The 11,096-nt window shown below is 37.6% G+C and overlaps 1 long non-coding RNA gene across 1 annotated transcript; it reads left to right on the top strand.

The window, feature by feature from the left end:
- The first annotated feature begins 1,577 nt into the window (after window positions 1–1,577).
- On the top strand, window positions 1,578–10,478 carry LOC144680660 (uncharacterized). The gene is made up of 2 exons (XR_013576598.1): window positions 1,578–2,045; window positions 8,519–10,478. It is a non-coding gene; the product is annotated as an uncharacterized LOC144680660 (long non-coding RNA).
- The last annotated feature ends 618 nt before the right edge of the window (window positions 10,479–11,096 follow it).

The raw sequence follows: 11,096 nt of genomic DNA, 5'->3' as shown, positions 1-11,096 counted from the left end.
CTTGGTTCTGTAATTCTTAATGCCCTCTTCTGGCAAAAATATATTAATGACAGTTTTCAATTGATTTAGCCTTTTTGAGGGAAGAGTGTTCCAGATTCCTACTACCCTTTGAGTGAAAGTGCTTCTTGACCAACACCCTTGTAGTCAATAGAAATGAAAATCAGGAGAGATGCAAAACGAACAGCTGAATCAATATTGACTGTTTTCCGCTAACACCCAAAGTCAAATTTACTAATATACAAATTTGTTGCACTTGATTTGACACTTGAAAAAGTACAAAATTATTTTCTTAGTCACTTTCAGTAATTTAACATCAGTTTACTCACAAAAGGAAGGATTGGCATTGATTTTAAAGTGCTGATTTTTTTTGTGATAAATCCATTTCCAGCTATATTAATCAAACCTTACCAAGATACCCTTAAATATATTGCAGAATATTTTTTAAAAACAAAAGTTAAAAAGCTTACATTTTAAAATATTACCTGATTTCACTGGTTCATGGCAGATTTTGCATTTGGTGATATGTAGGGAACATGGAGTGGGGTGGGCATACTCTTCAAAATGGACATGATTTTTGGGTGCATTTTGTGCTGGAATTGCCAATTGTGCCCAACATGGAAAATCTATCTGACAGAAACGATTCCCTCCAATAAGAGAATCTTAAAATTAGAGCACAGCCTCTTGGGAGGAAAATCAGCGAGCACTTTTTCACACAATATGTAGCAGAAGTCTGGAATTCTCTCCCCCGCCGAAGACACTGGACGCTGGGACAATTGGAGCTTTAAAGGCTGAGAATCTGTTAGGTAAGGAGACGCAGACCTAATGTGGATAAATGAAGCTGAGATACATATGAGTTTTGATCTAATTCAATGATGGAGCAGGCCCGTGGGGCTAAGTGTACTACTACTGTTCTGATGAGCTTCTTGGCTAAGTTTCAGGCTCTGTAGCTATCTGTTTTCCAGCCTCATGGGTTCAACATTATCAAATTAAAAATGCCATCAGCATGTAGTAAGAGCACAGTATCGTTTAAAAAATTCACTGTGTTCTGCATAAATCAGATTTTGACCTGGAACTGTTTAAACGCAAGCCAAGGCAGGCAGCATGCACAACCTCGTTATGCCGGAAGTAGAACATCTGCCATATTGTTTAGGGTTTCTCCGGGGCTTGGAGAGGGCATTAAGAATTACGAAACCAAGACAAGTAAAAGGGACAGTTCAAATCTGAACACTTTCTGCTTCAGGCTCTTTAAGATCCTGCTGGAGGTTGCCATCTGAAAATTAAGTTTTAAGTTTTTCCCCTTCCCTTAATGTAGAGCCAAGAAGAACAGGAGTGCACCTTCTGGCTTCATAATAAATCCACGGGCCACTGCCGGCAACTATTCACCACAAATGTCCCACTCCTTCCCAGCTGCAGTTCAAATCCTGCACCCTTTTGAAGACCTCAGCCCAACAGCCTCCCTCCCTCCCTCCCTCTCAACCCCATCATGACTACTGTGTTGCCTCAACAGCTGTAACTAGTGCCAGTAGCTTTCCAGTAGTAAACAAATTAATTAGTGGACTAATTTTCTGTGGTCCTGCCAGCAGTGCTCGCCCTACACCAGCATTTGGGCATAATCTAATTTCCAGGCCAAGGTGTCCTATATTTTTAATCTGTCCATCAGCATTGTGTAAAATCTGATAAAGCTGAACCTACCTCTGTAAATACATTGCAGACAATCTTAGCCTTCTAGCTCAAGGCCTTCTGCCAACATATAAGCACCCAGATTGATAACACGTGACAACTCATGCAATTTATCCAGTTTATTCTTAAAGCTTGTATATAAAGAGCTTACAAAGGCCATTGAGTGCAGAGCAGTGTCATATGCTGCAGTGTCAAACAATCTCAAACTGAATGTGAAGAAGCTGAAATTTTGTAACAAAGATCCTAATGAAGAGATAATTCGCTTATAACCTCCAATCTCTCTGCAGCATCAAAAAAGAAATACTTGATCGAAAATGTTTATTCCACTGCGAACAATGATACCTGGATACTTCAGACTGTTGCAGGTGAGCATTAGAAAAGGATGTTTTGAATTTAAAGGACTTGCTTGAAGCTCAAGTCAGTGTGATCTAGTATTGTAAATGTACTTTTCGTTTGTGATTTCAGTATTTTTGCCATTCAAATGTACCCACAACCAATTTATGCAGTAGTAAAGTACAATAAATGAAACTAGTTTTTAGGAGATACAATAATCTGAAAAACATTTTGCTTGATACTTTTAGCTGAGTATTTGGAAAGTTATCTCTTTCCATCTCACTTCTCCCTCCCACAAAAAGGAAGTAAAAATGTATTTTATTCTGGATCATAGAGATCCACTTACTAAAATTATGGAAAATGTCACAAAACCACCATAAAGCTAAAATAAATGGCATTCAGGCCATTCTTGATGCTCTGCATGAGGCATTCCAGTGCATGTAAGAAGCCACCATTATTAGACTATTAATAGAACATTGCATGTCATTCACTACTGATAATATTAAGAGTTTCTGTCATTTTGAGTAAGATCACAACATAAAAGCACCACAGCTTTCAATGTTAAAAAGGAAATCACAATGTGTGGTTACTAGTACAATATCTTGTATTATATCCATACACTTTGAATGGTGCTAAGCAATTTGTAAACAAAAATGAAAGCAAACAATCATGGTGGGAACAAAGGGATTATGAGTAAAAAAATTTTAATAGAATTTTATAATACATAGGGTCATACTTATATGCAGCATAATAGTGCTTCCAAAATCACTGTGACTTGACAGCAATCAGAAATGTGAATAGCAATAATACCAAATAAAATTCAGAATGTATGTTGTTCCTTCTGTTGAGCTGCTTAGCTTAACACACAGTCATTCTCATGTTCAGGTGTTCTTTGATTCAAAGGGATGGATTAAAGCTTAATTTTTGGAAAGAGAATAGGCATGTTTAATAGTTCACAGCCAGTGATAAGATAAAAGAAAAGGTGTGAATAGTGGAAATCTGAAATAGGAACAGAAAATCCTAAAACCATACATCATGTAGGTTAGCTCTTAAAATATAAAAAGATAAATTAACATGGTGAGATCTTTTAGCTGAGTTGTAAATTAATATTAATTTCAAACAACAACTCTAGTGGTTGCTTATTACCTTAATCAAACTGTAACTAGTAACTGAAACACTCAGTATAGATTTCATATTTTCATTTTAATAACTGATGTAAAGTAGGATCGCCTGTGGACTGTTTATTGAATGAAAATAATGAACTCTTTTGGTACCTATTTATTTTTCCATTCCATGGTACGCTTTTCATGTGACTCAGAATCATCTCATTGTATGTGAACATCAGAAACTCAGAAATGCTTCATATGCAAAGTAGTACCTGTTATTTTGGCACATTCGGCAGCAATTTTATGCACACCAAGATTCCACAAATAGCAGTCATAGAATGTTAATCTGTGTTGTACTAATCAGTTAGTCTGCTTTTTTTGGGTACTGGTTGAAGGAGGAATGCTGGCCATAATCCTCAGAGAACACCCTGCTCTTTGAATGCTATGGGACCTTTAACATCCATCTGATGCATAGGAACAAGCAGAAAGTGCCTGAATAATTCAGACAATAAATATTGCTCTTTACTTGCTCGTTCCAAAATATTAGTTTAAGTTTTTGTTATATAAGAATGTTTCATCTGCACATATGTAACAAGAAGTACAATTATTATTTGGAATACAGTAGTTTTAAACATAAATATTGTTAAGCACTACATTATAGACCTGTTTATATTGTCACAAAGTCCCCATGCAATTAATAATCAAAACATTCTTATAAAGAACAATGATCCATCCACTTTAGACCAATGCTAATTGATAATATTGCTGATGACTGAATAACAAAGCTGCTAAAATTTGAAGCTGTCTGTTAAGTCTATATCAACTATGGTACTTTTTATAGATATGCTAAACTCACCTTCACTCGACATCCTGCACACATCCTGGGAGTATAGTCATGCCTGATAGGTTCTGGGAAAATTACATGCTGAATAGATCAAAATTTTCCATGAATTTGCAGCTCCCAACTTTGTACAGGGCCCCAGGACCTATGCAGTTTCACCACTCCAGTTTTCTATTGCTGAAACTTCTTTTCTCTTCATGTTAGACCTCATCATGGTTTGAACAAAATCTACCACCTCTCTACAACATGGGTTAAATTAGACAAATGTATTATTTGATCTTGACTACCTGTTTTTGTTTTGTTTCTCTTTGTTGTGTTTCACAAGTGTTTAAGGCATCAGCACTGGACAACAAGCTTCCAGAAATATGATTCTAGCTGTCCTTTCCATGATTTGTTAGGTCACCTGGTGACCAGTCATATGCTCCACTCAGTGACACTCAATAAAGCAAACAGAGCAGAAAGAAGCAAACAAACAGAAGTTGTGGTGTACGCGAGGCTCTGGCACAAGCTGGAATTTTCCAATTGGACTGTGAACACACAATATGCCTTTGCAATACAGTGCCTTCATTGGGGGAAAAAGAAACAAAATGCTTGTTTAGTTGGGTGAGCATTTCTGTAAAAACATGTCCCAAAGGCTTTGAATATTGTGAATAGTTCACTCATGACCATCTTAGAAATTGCTTGTCATCCAAACATGATGAAGCATTATGCCAGATTTGCCTTGGGTTCATAAAACACACCAATAAAGAACAGGTGCACCATTACTTCCACATCCAGAATCAGGCTAAGAAATCCCACTAACATTGCTGGACGCAAATTAGCACCTATCAGTACGGAGGACTCGATGACTTTGTAGTCAATATTGGGGACCCTTTTATGTCCCTTGCTGCTGAGAGTTGATCAATACTAAAATAATGTTGCTATTGATTGGTACAGTGATATCCTCAGTATCAACCGTCATCCAATTCTATGCAACCTAAGAATAGATTACACCCATTGGTGTGATAGCACAAGACAACTCCTCAGGTCAGAGTTCCAGCATCACCCAGGAAGTTATTACTGACCCAAGTGGCAATTGTCACTAGTACCTTCAGACTTTAATTGCTCTTGGAAAATTCAAACAAAGTGTTGGTATCCTCCCCCCATATAGAGTAACTCCCAGCTCTCCACTAAGAACATATTTCTACCTGTACTATTTTGATCCCAGCCTGCACCATTTTCATTGGAAGAAAGGGTTCAAATTGAAGCCCTTTGTCTGACAGTGTGCCAGAGAACAATAAACATTACATCTTGGCCAATTCCATTGTCTGTACAGAACTATTGGTACCTTGGCAAAATCAATAAGAACCATAGTTTTCCTATAATGTAGAATACTAGGTTCCTGTAGTCAGTGGGGATTCTGACCCACAAGGAGATTCTCCTCCACAGGGACTGAGAGTCCTACTAATTAATGTTTTCCAAGGTTAGTTGCTGCCTCTTTCCCAGTGCGCATAGTCTGTAGAAGTGGAAATGCACATTTTGCATTTTGCATACAGACACAGCAAATAATTAGGAAAGCAAATGGTATGTGATCCTTTATTACGGAAGGATTGGAGTATAAGAGTAAAAAGGGTAAAAATTATTTTGCATAGATTCACGTTGATTCTCTGGAGGCAGACAACGTTACGAGGTACTACCTGCACAGCCTGCTACGCGCATGGCCTTTGTAGCTTTATTCATTGATATTATTGAAGAATGCCTTACAAGTAGTGGCCATGGTGCTGCCTACCTCTGGGGAATCGCGTAGTCTGCACAATGTCGCTGAACAAATTTCTCCACTGACAAGTCTTACTACAAATATACGGGGCCTTGGTAAGGTCACACCCGGAATACTGTGCACAGTTTTGGTTTCAGTTTTTGAGGAAGGATGTACTTGCCTTAGAGGATATGCAACAAAGTTTTGCTGGACTGGTTTCTGGGATGAGAGAATTGTAGCATGAGGAAGGAGTGAGTAGACTAGGTCTATATTCCTGAATGGCAGGTAATCTCTTTGAAATGTATAAAATTCTTAAGGAGCTTGCCAGTGTAGATGCTGGGAGGATGTTTCCCTGGCTGGGGAGTCTAGAACAAGGAGTAAAGACTCAGCAGAGAAAAACTGTGCTAATGTTTCAAGTCGAATGTGACTCTTTTTCTGTCCGAAGATGCTTCCAGACCTGCTGAGTTTTTCCAGCATTTTGTTTTTATTTCAGATTACCAGCATCTGCAGTATTTTACTTTTATTTTAAAACTAGGAGTCACAGTCTCAGAATAAGGGGTCAGCCATTTAAGACAGATGAGAAATTTCTTCACGCAAAGGGTTGTGAACTGTTGGAATTCTCTACTCCAGAGAGCTGTGGAAGTTCAGTTGTTGGGCATGTTCAAGATTGAGATTGATACATTTTTGAATACTGAGGGAATCGAGGGATATGGGGGCCATGATCTTATGAATGGTGGCGTAGCCTTGGAGGGCCTGTGTTCTTAAATCCATTGCTTTTGGGTGTTTGGCTGTGCAGACTGCCATGAGTTTATTTTCATGTCACTCCCATAGGACCTAGATCAGTAGTTATTGTAGCTAATCTTTGACAAAAAAGATATTTCAGAAGCAGGTGCAGAAATTCTTTAAACTTTTGTGGAAAACAGCACAACATGAGTGATTTGACAGAGATGATTGTGAGAATTAAGCAAGATCCCCTTCAAGAATTTCATTGTTTGGCAAGGTGTAATTCAACTACAATATTTTAGTGGGCATAATATCCTCTCACTTTCGAATGATAGTGATACTCATACCTAGGCATAGCACAGATGGTTCTTCTGGTAGATCTGGGTTAAATAATGCTTTGTATCAATGGTTTTCACCAGGAACTAGAATAGGGGCTATATGAGGAAGTATCATAACCAATGTACACAACCTAATATTATCAGAGAGAGGGTAACAATCTTTCTGTGCCATAAATGACTATGACTCTTTGCCCATTTAGTTGGTGCCAACATGGGAATACTCTTGGAATTTTCTCAACTGCAATTTCAACTGGTGAGAAGGACTTGGTCCTATCCTTCAGCCCCTCAGTAGCTGGTGTGCTTAAACAGTTCATGCCCATAGCCATAGTAAATCACAGGATGCAGCATCTCCATGTGCATCTGTACCCCGATAACTGGCTTATCAGAACATTCTACTGAAAGTCTGCAAGCACAAATATGTTGTACAGTCAATACAGGCTGAGTTTTATAATTATTCCCAAGGTGTCCTTTTGCAACCTGGGCAGCAACATTGCAGGCTTTTGTGATCTATTTGGATCGCAAAGGGGATCCTGTTGTATTCAAGCTATTTTGGAAATTGACTCTCTTTTTCGCTGGTTTCAATTGGGTCATTAATTTAGTCTCACTATTCAAATTTTTTTGAACCTGTTTTGAGTCCTCTTTTGTAAATGGATAACATCACTGTTTTCATAGTACTGTGTTTCTACTCATAGAATTAGTAAAGTCTTGTTAGAGATCAGAAATATTTGACTTGGCATTCTAACGGGGCAGTCTTTTGGACTCACCTAAAGCTTTTCAACTAAAGTTGTTTTCCGCTTGATTCAAAAAAATTAATTATCTGTCATTTTCTCTGCTGCTAAGTTAGACCGGAATTTTGTTTCAACCTAGATAGTCACAAAGGCCTAACAGAGAATAATTTAGGAAGTCTGGATGATTATTCATTTCCTGTGGAGCAGGCCCAAGGCAAACAAGTGACTTAAGTAGCAGCTGGCCAAATGAATGGGTTGAGTGCCTTTCACACTGCTATGACCTTGCATCACAATCCTACCCTTCTAACACAATTGTAGGGTATGTTGTAAACAAACAAAAACCTTGTATCAAGCACAATTTCACAAAAATGCAGATTGCTTTAAATTTGGGATACTTGCTGAGCCAAGATTTTTGAAGTGCGTAATATTCTGTGGTTTTGAAGATCCGCTATTAAAATATGTTGACATTTTGAAATGCTCATTTAAAAGTTCAGTGTGTTGAATGACAATAATTAAACAATTAATCTGTGTGTCCTAAATATGCAACACAAGTTGAATAAAATAGCACTGGTTTTCTATTAGGCATAGAGGTCTACAACACAGGAAAAGGCCCTTCGGCTCATCGAGTCTGCGCCGGTCAAACAAGTACCTAACTATTCTAGTCCCTTTTTCCAACACTAGGCCCATAGCCTTGTGTGCCATGGCATCGCAAGCGCACATCCAAATATTTTCAAATATTACCAAATATTGTTAAAATTTCATACACTTGGTCTCTGGAGCAGCATAGATGGCTGCCCAGCAGACTCCTTGACATTCTGATTAATCTTAATGTTATCAATGGGCAGAGCCCTGATCCATTTTACCTGGAATGATATGTAAGCAAGTGTGGAACTTATTGATTGTTCATCATCATGAACAAGTTGCCTATAATATAATTGTGCTTAATTATTTTTGTTAAAGTTTAAAGACACTTTACTTTGATTGCGATAAATTCTAATTAACTAATAATAATTTGCTTTTTTTTTTACTTTTAGAGTCGATCTGCTAGCAAAGTGACACTGAACAGCACAGACACATTGATGCATGGCTCGGCTCTATTTCTCGGCCTGTTAGGTTTCAGCATGTCCTACTATAGTACACGACAAATGCATCTTCAGCAAAAGTCAGTCTCTAAAACAGGCGCCTGATAAAGAAGCAGATACTGAATGTTCACAAGGCAAAGAAGGTGACATTGCAATTGATGGTAAATGTTGTCCGATCACGTCCTGAATCGCGCCGGATGTCTTAAGATTTCAAACACCAAAACACTGATAGCTGTTACTTAATTCCACTTGTGATTTGTCCTGGCTAAGGCAACCGGCCTTTAGCTAATGGAGTGTATTACATTCTGAAATTTTGTGCGTAAAGATATATTTGAAACTGAAGCTAGGGCAATATTGTAGCTAATTATGCAAAATGAAGGCAGTATGCCATACAGAAATGCTATCATTTGCCATGATGACTGCGCACAGTCTGAAATCTATCCAAATGATTCCATTGCATAAATAAAAAGAAAACGAAACATGATAGCCTGTTTTTATCATCAACTTTTGAAAAGTTGCAGATATAGTCAGCTAAATACACCATAAGAATATAAGGAGTAGACATAGGCCATTTGGCTCCTCATATGCCTGATCTGCCATTCAATAAGATCATGGCTGGTTGTCTACCTCAGCTTCACCTTCCCACCCTATTCCCATATCCCTTGATTCCAGGAATATTAAAAAATCTGTTGATCTCTGTCTTGAATATACTCAATGACTGAGCTCTCAGGGGTAGAGAATTCCAAAGATTCACAACCCTTTGAGTGTAGAAATTTCTCCTCATCTCAGTCCTTAATGGCCTTATAATGATCTCATAGGAAAATGCCCTCATGTGAAGAACCAGTCTACTGATCCTTTGTTGCATTCCCTCTAAGGCAAGTATATCCTTCATCAGCAAACCTAGACACGCTACGCTCAGTCCCTTCATTTAAGTCATTGATATAGATTATAAATAGCTGAGGCCCAAGTACTGATCCTTGCAGTATATCACTGGTTACCCAAAAATGCCCAGTTTATTCCTACTGTCTGGTTTCTGTCAGTTGACTAATCTTTGATGCATGCTAATATGTTGTCCACAATCCCATGAGTACTGTTTCCTCTGCCCTTTCTTGAATAGCGGGGTTACATTTGCTGCCTTCCAATCCAAAGAGACCATTCTAAAAGCTGGGGAATCCAGGGAGATCAAAACCAATGCAGCTACTATTTTTGTAGCCACCTCTTTTAGAACCTTACAACATAGACCATCAAGTCCAGGGGATTTGTCAGCTTCTGGCCCCATTAATTTCTCCAGAATTATTTGTTTACTAATGCTAATTTTTTTTTAAACTCCTCAATCTCAAGATCCTTCTTTATCTAGAATGCTTCTTGCATCGTCCAACGTGAAGACAAATCCAAAGAATTTGTTTAATGTCTCTGCCATTTCTTTATTCTCTATTATAATTTACCTGTCTGCCTGTAACTGACACATGTTTACTCCTGCTGGTCTCTTTCTTTTTACATACTTTTACAATCTGTTTCTATGTCCTTTACTAGTTTACTCTCATCTTCTACTTACTTTCTCCATCAATTTCTTTGGCTGTCCTATGCTGAAATCTAAAATGCTCCCAATCCTCAGGCTTAATATGCTTTGGAAACATTATAAGCCTTTTTCTTTAATCTAATACTATATTTAACTTATTTTGTTAGCCACCATTGGACCACTTTTCCTGGGGGGGTTTTTTATTCTTTAAGGGTTTGTGTTTTGTATGTGTTGTGACTTAGGATTTTAAAAAATGTTTGCCATTGCATATCAACCATCGTATCTTTTATTTATCATTATATCTTTACAAAGATATCAAATATATACAATGTTACTGTTCAATTGTAACAAGTAATAATTTCATTAACTTTTGTTAAACTGGTTTTGTAAGAATTATGTTTTCGGATTTATTTGTTCAAAATGTCATTTCTTTCATTTTCTAACAATCATTAACAACATAGTTGTATTTTTCCAAATGCAACATTTCAAATATGAACAGAGCTTAGAGATACAATGATCTGCAGTGGTATGTTTGACTGCTATTTAAAGAATAACCTTTGTTTTAGTTTTTAAAGGCCATTAACAACTTAAAATCAGGAAACACTTAACCAAAGCACAGCAGCAAAAGCATAGCAGAAAATTAATTATCACCGTTAATTAGGAGACAGAGCAGGAGAAAGAGGCAAAACTTTACCTCAAAGTGAAAACAGAAGTTCAATTTTGCATCAGTATTAAAGTTCCTCTAGTGACACCTGGAGATAACAAGCTGTCATTACAAGATGAAAACTACTGGGCTTGACTTCACGATTAAAAAGAAGTGTGTTTTTACAGAAGTATAGCAAAGAGCAGTCATTTTAATTTGCCTGGGGCCTGTGTGGCAGTAAAAAACGTGTTTTAATTCAATATTTTACACAATAGCTCACTGCAACATAATCCATATTTGGCCCAAGATGCCCTGGGCAAATAAGTACCAATAGTTAAATAACTATTATTTGCATGGCCTGTGTCAGG

This window comes from Cetorhinus maximus, chromosome 5, assembly GCF_964194155.1.
Source record: "Cetorhinus maximus chromosome 5, sCetMax3.hap1.1, whole genome shotgun sequence".
Taxonomy (NCBI): Eukaryota; Metazoa; Chordata; class Chondrichthyes; order Lamniformes; family Cetorhinidae; genus Cetorhinus; species Cetorhinus maximus.
Note: the sequence above shows the minus strand (reverse complement) of the source record. Positions and strands in the feature narration are given on the sequence as shown.